The sequence below is a fragment of the Mustela erminea genome, chromosome 9 (assembly GCF_009829155.1).
Source record: "Mustela erminea isolate mMusErm1 chromosome 9, mMusErm1.Pri, whole genome shotgun sequence".
Taxonomy (NCBI): Eukaryota; Metazoa; Chordata; class Mammalia; order Carnivora; family Mustelidae; genus Mustela; species Mustela erminea.
In genome coordinates this window covers 22,731,707-22,750,128 of record NC_045622.1, presented here as the reverse complement: position 1 = coordinate 22,750,128, position 18,422 = coordinate 22,731,707, and positions in this window count along the sequence as shown.

Below are 18,422 nucleotides of genomic sequence, written 5' to 3'. Positions count from 1 at the left end.
AGAAGTCTAGATGTGGAGGCAACAGACCTATATCTGCATATTTTATAAAGATAAATGTTCTGCTAAATGTGTGGAACGCAGTTTAGAGTGGAGTATGGAAGCAAGCAGATACGTTTGGAGGTCCACTTAAGATATAAGAGTCCAGATAAGAGAGAAAAAGTACATCTACAAAAGAGACGAATGACAATAGCAATAGAGAAGAGGAAACTGATTCCAGAAACATGTTTAGACCTTTATTGTATCCTAGCATTTATCCGGTTTGGCCTTTCATTGGGAGGACTTAAGTCCTTGAAATGGTAATAGTTGGTCTTGTTTAGACCTAGTAAAGTCCTTGATGGTAATAGTTGGTCTTGTTTAGCATTCTGTTCCCAGAGGCTTACCATGGTCTGTTGAAAGTGGTTGAAACTCATCATATTATATATCGAATTCTATCAGATGGCTCTGCATTGTACATTCAGTCCAGTTGTAGACTTGGATTGTACTACAGTTTGATGTCTGTCAGTGACCATGGATAAGCATATTAATTAAGGAAGCACATGCTCTCATCTCATTTCTTAGAAATAAGGACTATAATCAGCTATGAAGCCAAAAATCAATAATCTGACTTTGTCTGATATGAATTATCTTTTATGATAGCAGAATACACAAGATAGCTAACTCTAAGTTAACTCTCTATCTTGGTACATTTTCCCATCTGAACTGTAGATTGAAGTCTGTATTCTCAAGGGAATGATGTTCAGAGCCTTCGAATTGGGTCACTTCCCCTCACCATCATTAAGCAGGAATGAGTGAGGCCTCACTGGGAATTCAATGAAAACTATAGTCTCAAAATTGAAATAAAGACTGTGTGCAGTCTGTCCTAGGGGAAACAGCATCCTAAATTGGACAGGTTGTGTCTCTAGGGTTGCTTGAGGGACATGCAAACAGTGTTACTCTTATGAAAATGCAATGTAATTAATCCATCTTAACAGCTGGTTATCAGCAACCATTGAATATTAGTGGATGGAATATATTTATATGAATTATAAACATGATAAAAATAATCAAGGCTTACAGATATGTGTACTTCCACTGGGCACAAATACTGTAGTATCAGGGGTCCTATTCTGCTGATGCCTCATTGAACAGAAGTGGAAATTCTCCAGAAATTAGTTACAATTTCCTGGCTAAACAGGAGATCATTAACAAATCACAAAGCAATGCATTGGACAAATTCTTTGGAACTTACACACTCAGATGGGTGTTATCTTCCAAGGTCATCAAATTTTGAAGTTATATGAGTATTCAAAGGCACTGATAGCCCCTAACTTGAAAACAGGATAAGAGCCATGTTAAAAAAAAAAAAAAATCAACTTCATTACTGCTGGGTTAGTTACATTTTATAGAAGTTCACGTTCTAGTTTTACTCTCCAGGCCAGAAATCTGATGCTTAATCAAGCAGATAAGAGCCACCTGTATACCTTATGCAAATGTAAACATAGACCATATGTAGAAAACCACATGCTGTCATTGAATGCATGAGAGCAAGAGATCAAAATCTCTTAGAAATAATAATATGACAAATATGCCCAAGCCTTGGCCTAGGTGCATCCAATACCATAGACTGGAACTATGTTTGTAATGTTTAGAGTTCTATCCCTAGCACCTAGCAGATTCTCAGTCATAATAGGTGTATAGTTCATAATTAGTAGGTACACAGTTCAAAAAATTATTATTGCATGGTTATTTTTCCTAGGTTGTTGCTTTCTTTTTGTCATTTATGCCTTTCTGGGACAAAAGTACTTCTAGCTACTTTCTGTCCCTACTTGCCTCCACTATACCCTATGGTAAGAGATGCTTCTTCCAAATCCCAAAGTGCCTTAAATAGATACACAGGGATGGGGGGGTGCACTTACTTACACATAGTGAAATTTTGTAAGACATAATATAGTGTGCACTATACAATTGCCTAGCTGGAAATCTAATGGAGGTATAAATGGGATTCTGTAATAAGATACTCATAAATAATCTATGAAATTGAATCTTAAAAATGGAAAGATTCTGATGATTTACATGTGCTTTATAAATATATCAAATATTATGATTCAAGAAATTGGAATGAGGTTTCAGTAATGTATCTTATTCAGCTTCATTTCGTCATCCAAATTACTTATCAAGTCTCCACTGATAACTGCCTTCTCAAGCAATCCAGCCCTGAATTGGATGGTTGGGGATTTCTCCTTAAATAAATGCAATGTTTAGTTAGGCCAAAATATCTGATCTTTATTCAGTCTGTCCTGACATACTATTAACTTGCAAATAGCTGAGATAGAAGACCATTGTCCCTATAATCAACCAGATATTTAAATAGGATCCAGGTGTGAAATCTCATTATTTCTTTGGGGGGCAAGAAAGGAAAGAATGAGTGCCGGAGTAAAAAAAGTCAATAGACATAACTATTCCAGGGTTTTTCATTGATGTAATTTCACTGGTAATGAAGCCTAAGACAATTTATCCCATGAGCTCTGTTTCAGTAATGTGATAACAAAAAAATAGACAAAAATGAGTGGCTTGAGATAGGTGTAAGTAGGTCATCTTCCCAAAGGAAACAACTCTAGTCTTCTCACCCTAGCTGATGGTAATTAGTACTATTCAAAATGATGGTTCAAATCCAAAAATAACTGAAGTTTAGAATTTCTTGAGAACACAGGGAAGGCTCAGAGGTCCAGAGCTCAAGGGGAACCTGAAGTCTACCTTTCTCAGTTGTTCAGTCAAGCCTGTTGGTTTGCAAAATTTACTCATTTACAGAAATCCAAACTTCTTGAGTAATAATAATAGCTAATACACAGTGAATTGTTACTATGTAGCTGAAATCTAGATGCATTATTACATTTAATTCTCAAAACAATTATGTGAGGTTTGTGAATTTTAGTCTCTGTTTTTACAGAAACTGAGACTCACAGGAGTAATCACCCAAAGCTATTATATAGAATAAGATGCAAAGCTAAGACTTGAAAACTATATCCTCCTGATAACAAAGTCCATGTTCTGTTCTCCCAGGGGAAATGGCTCTACTCACATGCCTTTTATATAGTGGAATCATTATCCATCATGTTCTTGAAGAAGGAAAGCCTAGGTAGAATAGTACTATTATTTTCATATATGCTACTTATGATGTAATAGGTGATGGCTTGGTAAACTAGATTACACATGCTTTTTGCCCCTTTTAAGCTGCCATAGTGTCACCATGTACACAAAGTCTATCTCCTCGGGAGGATTTCTGCTTGCATTTTACAAAAACAATTACACCAGGCATCAAATTTCCTTGTGGCATGAAAATTTCATGCCCCTGCATTCTTCACCCCTCCTAATGCCTGCTGATATTCTTAGAGTATGTGAAAAGTCTAAGTGTCCAAGCGATACACAGAACTCTAATGGTTGCTATCAAGAATCTCACTAAACACCATGAAGGTCAAACAGAAGTATTTCCTTACAGGAAGGATCAGCACTAAGGGAAGAATTACAGGAAAAGTATGACAGAAGAGTTGAAGAAAATTCACATAATTCTATAAGCCTAATCTTCAGACATTTTGGGTTTTGGTCTCTTGGCCACCAATTTCAGTTGAATTCAAGAAGAAGGAGGAGGGAGAGGTGGAGGAGGGGGAGGGGAAGGAAGGGATGGGAAAGAAGGAAGGGGAGGAGGCGGAAAAGGAGAAGAAAAAGAAGGTCTCACAGGTACTTATGATCAGTTTCATAGCCTTTTGGCCATATTCTGTTTGGGGATTACCTGCTTGTCTTAGGCCAAATATCAATGTGGTTTTCCTATAGTAATTTCTTTCAAGATCTTACAGACTCTCAAGTGTTGACTACACCTCAGGTGCTCTTCTGAGAGGACTTACTCACTAGTTGCTGCAGATGCTGTGATGAGCTACCCAGATCACTCACCAGGAATCATTGGTTCCCCGTTCTGCTAGGAATGCCCTCACCTATCATCAGCCCCCTTTTGTGATTGCCTTACCTTGACTAAAGAAAAACTGCCTTGTCTAAAGTCACACCTCCTTCCAGACATCCCAAGCCCAATGACTAATTAACATAAAGCTCTACCTTCCTTTGTTTCCACAAAGCATCCAAGATCCAAGAACTACTGATAGGGGCTACATCACTGCTCATTTTTTCTCTCCACCCAAATCCTATGTTCTGGCCTACTTTCCGCAGGTGTTGATCTCAAGAGTACTTCCTGGTTAAAGACCTTCATGCTAATCTCTGCTTTACACTCTGCTTCCCAGAAAACCAATCTGTTGTACATATACTCATGAAATTTACTTAACACTCTTTTCTAAAATTCTCACATGTTCTTAAGAGGAACCTGTAAGAAAGGAATATGAAAGGGAAGCCACAGGGAAATGTAAAGACAGACAGCCCATGTAGGAATCAAGAAAACTTTTACACCTTTGGGTTGCCCAAATGCACTAGCATTCAAAAACCTTTTTGTCATTGGGGTTCCTGGGAGGCTCAGTTGTTTAAGCCTTTGGCTCAGGTCATGATCTCAGGGTCTTGGGATCAAGCCCCCTGTCCAGCTCTCTGCTCAGCAGGGAGTCTATGTTAATTAGGAGTCCCTCTGCCCCCACTCCTACTTGTTTTTTCTCTCTCTCTCTCCCAAATAAATAATAAAATCTTAAAAAAAATTGTTGCCACAAGCATACCATTACTGAGAATTAATTTGTAGCTAAATTACTCATGATATGCCTTGGGCCATACCAGGCGAGGAAAAATCTATAAGGGAAAGTTAGTGCTTGTGGCAACAGAGGGGAGGTACAGGGTAAAACAGCTGTTAGCTCTGTTCCTGGGGCATGACTGGGAAGCACGGTCACCAAGAGTCTAGAATGCAGCCTCCATTCCCCACCTCCCAGTTCTCTGACTTCCATTCCAGTTCCTGGTCTCCAAAGATAATCAGCAGGAAAACGATGGGCTTAGCAGCTTTATAACAATAATGGATCCTATCATGCTTTGCAACACCTTCTTACTATTTGTATGTGTTTGCTTCTGTTGTAGGAACAAAGGTCCGAGAAGCAGAAATAGAAAATATCAGAGAGTAGGCATATAAAAAGCCAGAGACATTAACATCCTAAGGGTAGGTAACACTCCTGGTTGCTGGATCAAATTCATTCTTTTCTCTAGCTCTGTTTTCCTTATACCAGTTGCAAAAAAGGCATCATATCTGCTGCCATTGTTGATTTGAAAAAACACATATCAAGTTATTTCCTACACAGAGAACAGTGTTCTTTCCGTAAGGTAGCATCGGTTAAACTCAAAGCAATGCCCAGTATGGCACATTTATTCTAAATGACCAGCATTTTATGTGGTCTACTCATAATATGCAATGTAAACTCCAGCATGCTGGTAAAGGTCAAAGCCTCTGCAACTCCATTGAGGAAGGGGAAGATTATTAAGCTTTGGGGGCCTTTGGAGACAGAGAGGAGGAAACTAATTCATAGCAATTGAGAGTCATGGAATTTTCTAAATCAGAGTTAATCTACCTGCCTTCCAGTCAGCCATGCTGGGTGGGTCACAGTGCTAAAGCATTCAAGCTGTTTCACAGAAATACATTACATGGGTTGGTTTCTCTGGGCTTCCTAATGGATCCCTGATGAAATTTTTTAAAGTGAGTAGATCCAGAGCCACCCCATTCCATCTTCTGTGTTTCCACTTCCTTTCACACCCACTTTCTGAACTTCCCGAAATCTGGCTAATTCCAAGTCTATATTAAGAAGAAATCATGACTAGACCTTGGCTTGATGGTTTGCGGTTCATTCCAATGAGCGACTGCTGGAAATTGAAGCCTGCCAAAGGATCCCAGCTTGCAGGGCCCACCCCCAGAGTTTTGATTTGGTAGGTATGGGATAGACCTGAAAATCTGCATTTTTAATAAGTTCCCAGTAGTTGCTGATGCTGCTTTTCTGAGGACCAAACAAACCGTTTCTGCAAAGAAAAAGAGGGTAAAACCCTTCCATAGACCAGGTAAAGAGATGGCAGCATGGGAGTGCAAGGGTTAGGAGACGATTCTCTTTTTTTCCCCCCCAAGAAAAGTCCATGGTGGGGAAAAAAAAACCAAAACCCTGAAAAACAAAGGGCCCTGTACCCTTCCAGTGGTGAAGAACCCCTTAACTGAGGTTACACTATAGTAGTGCATAAAGTATAAGGGCTAGTGTCCAGAAGGTTCTCCTTAAATGGGGATGGGAGAGAAGAACTAGCCAGATCTTGTCGGTTGGTTCTTTTTGATTCTTCTTAGAAAAAGTTACAGAACATTCTGTTTAGATTTTGCAATGAAAACGAAATTAAGAAAATGTGCTTGCTCTCTAAAGAGAATGTGTGGGTGTCGCTGCAAATGTACCAGGGCAGAAAACAAATATGAGAAACTTGGTAAGTAAAGTAACAGAAATCAAAGGAAAACCTGACCCCTCGTTTCCTCTGGTCTCCTGCTACAAATTGAAATGGAGAAAGTAAGCTTACAAGAATAAATGGTACAAAGTAATTTAGCTGCTTTGCAAAGTTCTTTAAGTTTTAATAACAGCAGAAAGATCCCTTTTTAAAATATGAATTTCATCTCGCCTATGTGCCTTTAAGGGAGCATAACTTATTCATACTTTTCTCCTTTCTTCTAATTTACTGACTTTTTCCATCTCTGGTGCTCTCCCTTTCTACTAGAACAATGGGGTTTTGAAGATGTAGTAACAGCAGCATCTTCAGTCCCTCTACGACTCCTCATTATAAGGTTATTTTCTTGTGTTTTGAAATAGAAATGCTGCCTTTGATGCTACCGTTTAAATTTCTTCTTTTTTTTTCCTTTTTCTAAAGGAAGTGTCCCCTACTTATTATCTAGCCTTGTCATCTCGACACAATGTGGTAAATAGCATTCTAAATAAATATTTTCTAATACGCCTTCAAGTACAACTTTCCTTTTGAGTGCAAATAGGATAATTGGGCAGAGGAGAAGAAAGCCACATTGAATGCACAGCTTTAAGGGGGGGGGTGGGCCAGTGGTTTTTTGTTTGGGGGGCTCTGATGAAGGGCTCATCAGCAATTGCCAAGAGAGCCTGGGGAATTGAGGAACAACACTTCAGTGATTGAGCTGCCAGCATTTGGATCTCAGCAGGGGTAGAGATTTGAGGCACTCTTCTGTCTAGGGAGAGTAATTCTCTTTGTAAGTCTTATCCTTCCTGGGCTTTTCTGGAGCATTCTCTGCTCCACGCTCGTGACTTATTTCCATTGGCCTCTCCATGCACTGTACTTCCTAGAATTCTTTTCATTCTTCCTCTCTCCTCAACTCTCAGGGTTGCATTTTTGGGGGTTTTGTTTTGTTTTGTTTTTGTTTTTTGGCCAGGGGGTGGGGGGTGTTTGTTTGTTTTCCCTACCTCTGTTCCCTTGTCTTTCAATGCTTCTTCCTGTCTTTCTCTCTCATGTTTCTACTGACATATGGATCTGCTCAACTCACTACCCAGGAGTCGCTTTTGGTCTCCTGACAACACAGGTTCTGCCATCCTGACAGGCAGCAAAAGGCAGGCAAGAGGCAGGCGTATGTTAATTTAAGGGAGGTGTGGGGAACAGATAAGCTGTTGCCAGTTTCAGGCGCAAGTTACTTAATTAAAAGCCAAAAACTCTTAGCTCTGGTTGTCACTTTCCTCCTTTGAGAGCACAGTCATCCCTTTGGTGTCCCGGCTTTTGAGAAGCACCCGTATGGGTTCCTCTCAGCTCTGCGAAGTTGAGACTAGTGTCTCCAGTTGACAGGTAACAGGCAAAAGAGGGAAAATGAAAAAGGAGCCTGGAAAATGGAAACAGGGAAACAGCCATTTGCACAGCATCAAAGCACAAGCCAGAAAGCAAAATATTGGACTTAACGTTATACCCAAACATCTGTCCTATGCCTCCCACATGCCTGCCACTCTCTCTGACCCCGAGGAAGACCAGAGCAGTAAGACACCCTCTGAGTTCTTATGGAGATTAAGTCATATTTGAGGACCCAGAGGTATGAATACCTAGAGGCTTTACCATCCCCTATAGAGTCTGGAAGCCTGAGCCCCATGTATCCTGTCTTCAACCTCAGCTCAAACCAAACTCACCTCCTCACTGGTCCTCTGTTCCCCTAGCCCATCCATGTCTCTTCCCACAAAGTATGAGTATGTGTACTTCCCACTTGACCAGCTATCCTTCTTCCCTACTCTCTGAATCTTAACTTAAGCATTCCTCCTTTGAGTCAGAGTGACACACTCATACCTGTTTGGGATGTTCTTACTTTTAGTTGCGGAAGTTGAGTTCTAAGAACAGTCCCATTCCATGCAAATGAGGGTGGTTGCTCGTCTCAGCCAAATCTCTTGATGATCTGCTTTAAAAAATGACAGCTTTATTGAGATATAACTCACAGACTGTTAAATTCACCCTTTAAAAATATGCTAGTCAGGGTTTAGTAAATACACAGTGTGGCACAACCATCATCCTGGTCTCTTTCATCCATCTCAGAAGGAACACCTTTCCACGAGGAGTCACCTCCCATCACCTCCCATCATCAGTCCTTGGCAACCATGGATCTACTTTTCGTCTCTATGAATTTGACTGTTCTACCCATTTCAGATAAGTGGAATCATACCACACATGGTTGTTGTGACAGACTCTTTTCACTTGGGATGATGTTATCCAGGTTCATCACCATGCTTTTTAATGGCTAAATAATATTCCATTGTATGGATAAGCCACATGTTCTTATCCATTCATAAGTTGAATATCCATTCATAGATACTGAGCCACTTTCCCTTTTTGGGTACTCTGAGTAACGCTGCTGGGAATATCCATGTATAAGTTCTTGATGGCATACGTTTTTATTTTTCTTGGGAACATATTTTAGAGTGGAATTGCTGGGTCATGGGATAATGCTGTGTTTGACCTTTTGAGGAACTACCACAGTGGTTTCCAAAGTGGCTGTGTTATTTTATAATTCTGCTGATAATATATGGGGGTTCTAATTTCTCTACATTGTCAGTATTTATTTTCTGGCTTTGTTTTGTTTTGTTTTAATTTTAGCCATCCTAGTGGATATGAAGAGGTATCTCATGTGGTTTTGAGCTGCATTTTCCTAATGACTAATAACACTGAGCATTTTTTATTGTGCTTGTTAAACATCAGTATGTATATTGTTGAGAAATGTTTACTTAGAGTCTTCAAAAAATTTGTATATATATTTATTTGTAAATAAATACATTTAAGTACATATGTAATCTCTTAGCAGTTTTTAATTTGCCGATACAAGATCAGATGCAGCAAAAACCAATTGTATTTCTACACAGTAATAAAATTAAAAATGAAATTTTAAAAACTTCACTTACAATAGCATAAAAAATCAAATACTTAGGAATAAATATAAGAAAAGGATTGCAAAACTTGCACTTGAAAGCTATAAAACTATTAACATAGTTTAATGTTTTAGTTCAAATATTTTCTCCCTTTCTCTGTGTTGTCTTTTTACTTTCTTGATGTCATTTGAAGCACCTTTTTGATTTTGATCAAGTCCAATGTATTTATTTATTTTTTTGGTTACTGGTTCTTTTGGTGTGATATCTAAGAATGTCTATTCCATTAGTCACAAATATTAATTTTACATTTAATTTTAAGGATTTCGTAGTTTTGGTTCTTCTATTTAGTTCTAGATACATTTTTTAGTGAATTTTTATACTCGGTATGATGTACTGGTCCAGGTTCATTCTTTTGCATGTGATATCCAGCACCATTTGTTGAAAAGACTATTCATTCTTCACTGAATAAGCTTGGCATCCTTGTCCAAAGTAAGTTGACTATACGTGTAAGGGTTTATTTCTTTATTTCTCTCCATTATATTCCATTGATCTCTATGTCCATCTTTATGCCTGCACTGCACCACATTGTCTTGATTACTTCAGCTTTGCAGCAACTTTTGAAATTAGAAAGTATATGTCCCTAACTTTGTTTTTCTTTTATAAGATTGCTTTGGTGTCTCTGGGTTATTGCTTTTTTTGTTTGTTTGTTTTTTAAAGAGAGAGATATGGGCACCTGGGTGACTCAGTTGTTAAGCATCTGCCTTCGGCTCAGGTCATGATCCCAGAGTCCTGGGATGAAGGCCCACATCAGGCTCCCTACTTGGCGGGAAGCATGCTTCTCCCTCTTCCACTCCCCCTGCTTGTGCTCCCTCTCTCTCGTTGAATAAATAAATTAGAAAAACAAAACAAAACAAAACCTTTAAAATAAATAAATATAGAGAGAGATACATAAAGTACATGCATGTGCACACACTAGCAGATGGGGGATAGGGACAGAGAGGGAGAGAAAAAGAGAGTATCCAAGGAATGTTCCATACCCAGGGCAGAACCCACTGGAGAGCTCGACCTCATGACCCTGAGATCATGACCTGAGCTGAAATCAAGAGTCAGGTGCTCCACCAACTGAGCCAATGAGGCATCCTGGGCTATTGCATTTTCATATGAATATTTCACCTTTTGCAAAAATGCAGGTGAAATTTTATTGAGGATTGTGTTGAATCAGTAAATAAGTTTAGGAAACACTATCATTTTAACAATACTAAATTGTCCAATCCATGAGTATAGAATGGTTTCCAATTATTACATGTTCTTTAACTTATTTCAATAGTTTTGTAGCATTCAGGTACAAGCTTTGCAATCCTTTCCTTATATTTATCCGTATTTGATTTTTTATGCTATCATAAGTGAAGTGTTTTTAATTTCATTTTGAATTTCATTACTGTGTAGAAATAAAATTGGTTTTTGTATATTGACCTTTTATCTGCAATTATTTTGAACTTGCTGGTTATCTTTAATAATTTTTTATGAATTCCTTATTATTTTCTATGTAAAATATCATGTCATTTGTATATAGATATAGCTTTATTTCTTCCTTTCCACTCTGAATGTCATTTTTTCTTTCTTTTTCTTTTTTTTTTTGTCTAATTGTCCTGTGCAGCATCTCCAATATGATATTAAATATAATATGAGAGCGTACAATCTTGAATATTGTTCTGGTTCGTAGAGGGAAACTGCTAGTATTCGCTATTAAGTTTGATGACATCCGTGGGTTTTTCACAGGTGTTCTTTATCAGGATGAATAAATTCCCTTTTAATCCTAGCTTGTTCAATGTTTTATCATTAAGAGGTGTTAGATTTTATCAAATGTTTTTTATGTATCTATTGAGATGATCATGTAGCTTTACTCTTTTATTCTATTTATACAGCATAATACAGTTATTGATTTTTTTTTCTTGGTATAATAAGTCAATCTTGCATTCCTGGAGTAAATTCTTCTTGGTCATGGTGTATAATCCTTTTACTATACTATTGGATTCAGGTTGCTAGTATTTTGTGGAGGATTTTTGTGCTTATGTTCATAATGCATGATAGTCTATTCCTTTACTTGGGATGCTTTGCTTTGTTTGGGAATCAAGGAAATACTGGTATTGTAAAATGAATTGGGAAATGTTCACATCTCTTCTAACTTTTAGAAGAGTTTATAAAGTATTGACATTATTTCATCTTTCAAACTTTAGTGGAATTTACCAGTGAAGCCATCTGGGTCTGGACAGCCCTTTGTGGAGAGATCTTAGTTATTAATTCAATTTCTTTACTCATTATTGATCTATGAAGATCACCATTTCTTATTGAGTAATTTGCAGTAGCTTGTGTGATTCTGCACATGTCTTTTGCACATAGATATCCACATTATCTAATTTGTTGGCATACGATTGTTCATATCATTTTCTTATTTTTTTATTTCTGTAAAATTGGTAAACAGGCTTCCATCTCAGCAAAATTCCTGATTTTAGTAATTTGAGCTCTCTGTCTCTTTTCTTAGTCCAAAGTATTGTCAATTGTGTTGATATTTTCAAAGGAATATTTTTCATTTATTTTTCTGTATTTTTTCTGATTCTCTATTTTACTTAAACTTACTCAAACCTTTCTTACTCCCATTCTTCAGTGCACTTGGGTTGAATTTGTTTTTCTTTCTCTATAGTCTTCTTTTTTAATACAGACATTGACCACTATAAATTCCCATCTAAACACCGGCTTTCATTGCATCTCACAAGTTGATTGTACGCTGTTTTCATTTTTGCTAATCTCAAAGTATTTTCTAATTTTCCTTTGATGTCTCTAACCCATTGGTCATGTAGCAAAGTGTGTTTCATTTCTCTATACTTGTGAATCTCCTTAATTTTTTGGTATTCCGTTTCTAAGCTTGATCCATTATAGTCAGAGCACATACTTTATACAATTTAATCCTTTTAAATTTATTAAGGTTTGTTTTTACAGATCGTCTATCCTGAAGAATGCTCCATGTGCACTTGAGAAAATTGTGTATTATGCTAGTGTTAAGTGGAATGTCCTAGAGGTGTCTGTTGTTTCTAGTTTCATTATAGTATTTATCAAGTGTCCTACTTCTCTGTTGATCTTCTTCCCAATTGTCCTTTTCTTTGAAAATGGGATATTGACATCTCTAGATATTATTATTAAACTGTGTATTTCTCCCTGAATATAATAAATATATAATAAACAATACCTATATAAATGTATAAAATTGTTATGTTTTCCTGATAGGTTGACCCTTTATTATTACAAAATGTTCTTTTTTATCTTTACAAACAATTTTTGTCCTAAAGTCTACTTTATTTGGTATCAATATAACCACTCCAGCTTTCTTTTGGTTACTGTTTGATTGATATTTACTCTTCTATTCTTTTATTTCAACCCATTTTTATCTTTGATAATAAAGCTTGTCTCTTATAAAACCTATACAGTTGAAATTTTTTTATACATTCTGCTAGCTTTTTTTTTTTTTTTTTTAAGATTTTACTTCTTTAATCTGAGAGAGAGAAAGAAAATGAGAACACAAGCAGGGAAGAGGGGCAGAAAAAGGAGGAGAAGCAGATTCCCTGGATTCCCTGCTAAGCCTGATGCAGGGCTCCTTCCTAGGACCTTGGGATCATGACCTGAGCCAAAGGCAGATGCTCAACAGACTGAGTCACCCAGGTGCCCTAATCTTTGTCTTTTGATTAGAATGTTTAGTCACTACATTGAATATGTTTACTGATAAGGTAAGATTTATAAATCCACTATTTTACTATTTGTTTCCTACATGTTGCATGTCCCTTTTTATTCCTCAATTCTTCTACTAACTATCTTCTTTTTGGTGAAATATTATTTCCCAGTATACATCATTAATCCTCTTGTCATCTTTTAAGTAATACATTTTTCATTATTTTCTTAGTGATTGCCCTGGGGGATTGCAATTAATGATGTTAGCTCAAAACAATCTAGTTCAAATTAGAACTAGTTCTCTCAAATTAGAACTAGTTCAATCTAGTTCAAATTAATATCAACTTTAGTTCAATAGCATATAAACATTTTGTTACAATGTAGTTCTGTCACTTCACCTCTCCTTTTGGCTATTTTCATACAAATTATATCTTTTTCAACATAAACCCATAAATACAATTTTCTAAACTATTGTTTATGTGGTTCTCTTTTAAAGCAAGTAGATAATGCAAATACACAAATATACCTTAATATTGTCCTTCATTATTACATATGCAGTTAGCTTTACTAGTGCTTTTTATTTCATGTAGATTTCTGTTACTGTCTAGTTTCATTTCAGACTCAAGAACACTTAGTATCCCTTGTAGGGCATGTCTATTAGCAATGAACTGTCCATGTTTATCTGGGAATGCCTTAAGTTTTCCTTTATCTTTTGAAGGATAGTTTTGCTGGATATATCATTAGTTCTTTAAAGTTTTTATTTAAATTCCAGTTAGTTCCCATACAGTGTAATATTAGTTTCAGGTGTGCAGGATCGTGATTCAATACTTACATATGTCACCCGGTGCTCATCACGAGGGCATTCCTTAATCTCATCAACTATTTGGCCTGTCCTTGCACTCACCATCCTTCTGGTAAACATCAGTTTATTTTCTTTAGTTAAGAGTCTGCTTCTTGGTTTGCCTCTCTCTCTATTTTTTTTTCCCACTTTGCTAATATTTATGTCTCTTAAATTCCACATACTAGTGAATGAGATGGAATATGTCTTTCTCGGACTTTCTCTTAGCTTAATACTCTGTAGCTCTATCCATGTGCTTGGAAATGGCTAGATTGCATTCCTTTTTATGCCTGAGTAATTTTGTAATATTCATATACATATTCATATTCATCTAATATTCATATATATGTATGCATGCTGTATCTGCTTTATCAATTCATCATTTTATGGACATTTGGGCTGTTTCAGTAATTTGGCTGTTGTAGATAATGCCGCTATAAACATCAGGGTGCATGTACCCCCTCAAATTAGTATTTTTATATTTCTTTGTTAAATACCTTGTAGTGCAATTGCTAGATTTTAGGATAGTTCTATTTTTTACTTTTTGAGAAACCTACATACTGTTTTTCAGAGTGACTACCCCAGTTTCCATTCCCAACAGGGCACAAGCTCTCTGCTTTCTCCACATCCTCAACAACCCCTGTTGCTCCTTGTGTTGTTTATTTTAACCCTTCTGATAGAGGGAAGGTGATATCTCATTGTGGTTTTAATTTGCATTTCCATGATGAATGGTGATATTGAGTATCTTCTAATGTGTCTGTTGGCCATCTGTATGTCTTCTTTGGAGAAATGTCTATTCATTTCTTGGGTGTTGTATTCATATATATTTGAATAGTAACCCTTTATCAGACACGTCATTTGAAAATACCTTCAGTTCCATAGGTTCCCCTTTAGTTTTGTTGATTGTTTCTTTCACGTGCAGAAACTTTTTATTTTGGTGTGATCCCAGTAGTTTATTTTTGCTTTTGTTTCCCTTGCCTCAGGAGATGTATCTAGAAAGAAGTTATTGTGGCTGATGTCAAAGATGTTACTGCCTGTGTTCTCTTCTAGGATTTTGATGGTTTCCTATTTCACATTTAGGTCTTTCATCCACTTTGAATTTATTTTTGTGTGTGGTGTAAGAAAGTGGTCTGGTTTCATACTTTTGCATGTTACTGTCCAGTTTTCCCATATACCATTTGCTGAAGATACATTCTTTTTCTTATTGGATATTCTTCCTCGCTTTGTCAAAGATTAGTTGACTATATAATTGTGGGCTTATTACTGGGTTTTTTATTCTATTCCATTGATCTCCGTGTCCAGTTTTGTACTAATACTATACTCTTTTGATCACTCCAGCTTTGTAACATGGCTTGAAGTCCAGAATTGTGATGCCCCCAGAGTTGTTTTTTCTTTTTCAAGGTTGTTTCAGGTATTTAGGGTCTTTTGAGATTCCATACGAATTTTAGGATTGTTTCTTCTGTTCTGAGAAAAATACTGTTGGTATTTTGATAGAGATTGCATTAAAAGTGTAGATTGCTTTGGGTAGTATAGACATTTTAACAATATTCGTTCTTCCAATCTATGAGTATGGAATGACTTTTTATTTCTTTGTGTTATCTTCAATTTGTTTCATCAGTGCTTTCTAGTTTTCAGAGTATAGGCCTTTCACTTCTTTGATTAGGTTTATTTATAGGTATCTTACTGTTTTTGGTGCAATTGTTAATAGAATTGATTCCTGAATTTCTCTTTCTGCCGCTTCATTATTGGTGTATAGAGGAAATGTAACAGATTTCTGTACATCGACTTTGTATCCTGTGACTTTACTGAATTTGAATATTAATTCTAATAGTTTTTTTTTTTTTGGAGTCTTTGGCTTTTCTATATAAATATCATGTCATCTGCAAATAATGAAAGTTTTCCTTCTTCCTTACCAATCTGGATACCTTTTATTTCTCTTTGGGGTCTGATTATTGTCACTAGGAGTTCCAGTACCACTTCCCCTTTTGGGATGATATTAGCCATGGCTTTTCATATATGGCCTTTACTATGTTGAGGAGTGTTCCCTCTAAGCCTATTTTGTTGAGAGTTTTTATCGTGAATGGACATTGTACTTTGTCAAATGTTTTTTCTGCATCTACTGAAATAATCATATGGTTCTTACCTTTTTATTAATGTGATGTATCACATTGATTGTTTTGCTAATATTGAACCACACTTGACTGAGAAGTAAATCCCACTTGGTCATTTTGAATGATTTTTTTTAATGAATTATTGAATCAATTTCCTAATATTTTATTGAGAACTTTTGCATTTATGTTCATCAGGGATATTGGCTTATAGGTCTCTTTTTTAGTGGAATCTTTATCTGGTTTTTGTATCAGGGCAAGCCTGGTCTCTTAGAATGAGTTTGGAAGTTGTTTTTTTTCCTCTCTCTCTCTTATAATTATTGGAACAGTTGAAGAAGATTATGCATTAATTCTTCCTTCCAGGATGTTTGGTAGAATTAGCCTGTGAAGCCATCTAGTCATGGACTTTTGTTTGTTGGGAATTTTTTGATTAGTGATTCAATTTATTTGCTGGTTATTGGTCTGTTCAAGTTTTCTGTTTCTTCCTATTTCAATTTTGGTAATTTATATTTCTAGGAATTTATCCATTTCTTTTAGGTTGTCCAATTTGTTGGCAAATAGTTTTTCATAATATATTCTCTTATAATTGTTTTTATTTCTATGCTGTTGGTTGTTATTTCTCTTTACTCATTTGTGATTTCATTTGGGTCCTTTCTCTTTTCTTTTCAATATGTTTGGCTACAAGTTAATCAATTTTATGAATTTTTTTTTTCTAAGAACTTGCTCCTGCTTACATTGATCTGTTTTATTGTGTGGTGTTTGTGTTGTTGTTTATTTCTGTATCATTTATTTCTTCTTCTTATAACTCGTTTAAGTGTAAGGTTAGGTTGTTTATTTTAGATTATTTTTTTTCCTTCTTGAAGTAGGCCTGCATTGCTAGATACAGAATTCTTGATTAACCAGGTTCTTTGTTTGTTTGTACTTTATATCCTCTGTCTACATCAAGTTATGTCCTTCTGATCTCCATGGTTTTAGATTTAAAGTTGACTGTTTTAGTGGAAAACTGGACTCTCAAACAGTATAATGTGGTAACTCTGTAGAGAAGATTCCCTTCCCACCCCCAAGGTTTAGTGTCATTGCTGCTGATTGTTGTTTCTGCTGTTTGTTTAGTGACTTTTCTGTAATAATTTTATAAAATTTCTATCCTTCTCATGTATAGCTCCTGAAATCTCTGCTAGGTTTGCTGAGAGCCTTGTTAATATAAGACAGACATTTTTATAGGCTCCTTGAAGTAATGAGTAGTCCTGCCCTTGTTGTGGGGCTCTGTGAGCATTAGAAACACTGTCAATGTCAATATTCAGTAGGCATTTTACAGCTCATCCATAACCTTGATTACCTACTTATTCAGAGTTTCAAGATAAACTGGAAGAGAGGGATTGAGTTTTTTTTTTTCCTTTTCAGAACTTTTCTGGGCATGTGCACACCTCTGTACATGCTTATCACCTTCTGGATTTCCAGGAATATATTAGAGCTTTTCAAAGACTCCAATTGACATCTTATCCTCCAGGTTTCTTGTCTTTTAAGATTTTGTTCAGTCTTTTGTTATCCCTGACTTGTATTGTGTCCTCAGGCAGCTGCAGTGGTAAATAATTGTTACTGATTGTTCTTGACAAATTATTTATGGTAAGGCTATTCACCCAGGGTGCACCCTGTGTCAGGTTAAAAAAAAGAAGTTACTGTGAATGGAACTTTTCATGGGGCCTCCAGACAGGTCAAGTCAAATACTGATAATTCTCCAAAGACAGCTTTTAGACAGTTACAAATACATTCCGCCCCCCTGTGGCAGCTAGGCTGCTGGTTTCCACAGATACAGTAGTCATAAGCTGTTTATTTTCAAGACTACTGCTGAACTGAAGAGAGGAGGTTGGAATCAGACATGTTAAAACACCAGGAAGCCCATTGTTTCTACTGAGAGTCCCCCGTTTTTTTCTTGAATAAACACTGTATTGTTGCAGACCTTTGAGTATTTTTCAGTTCTGAAAAAGTTGAGTTTGATAATTTCTGTCAGTTAATTAGCTGCTTGTATGGTGGAGAGAATTTTTCAGAGGTCCCTAGTCTACCATTATAGAAGTGTTTCTCCTGGTCATAAATTCTTATAATCCTGTGTATAATTCTCTCTCTCTCTCTCTCTCTAACAAAAACATTTTTAAAACGTGGTGTAGGGACTCTTGTGTGGGTCAGTCTGTTGAGCATCTGCTTTCAACTCAGGTCACTGTCCCAGAGTCCTGGAATCGAGTCCTGCATCGGACTCCTTGCTTGGCAGGGAGCTTGCTTCTCCCTCTGCCTCTGCCCATTGCTCCCCTTGTTCATGCTCCCTCTCTCTCTGGCAAATAAATAAGTAAAATCTTTTTTTTTTTTTTCAAGTACCATGTAAAGTTCTTTTAATAAGCATGGGTCCCTGTTATAATTTTACATACAATTTCATTACTGTCTTTT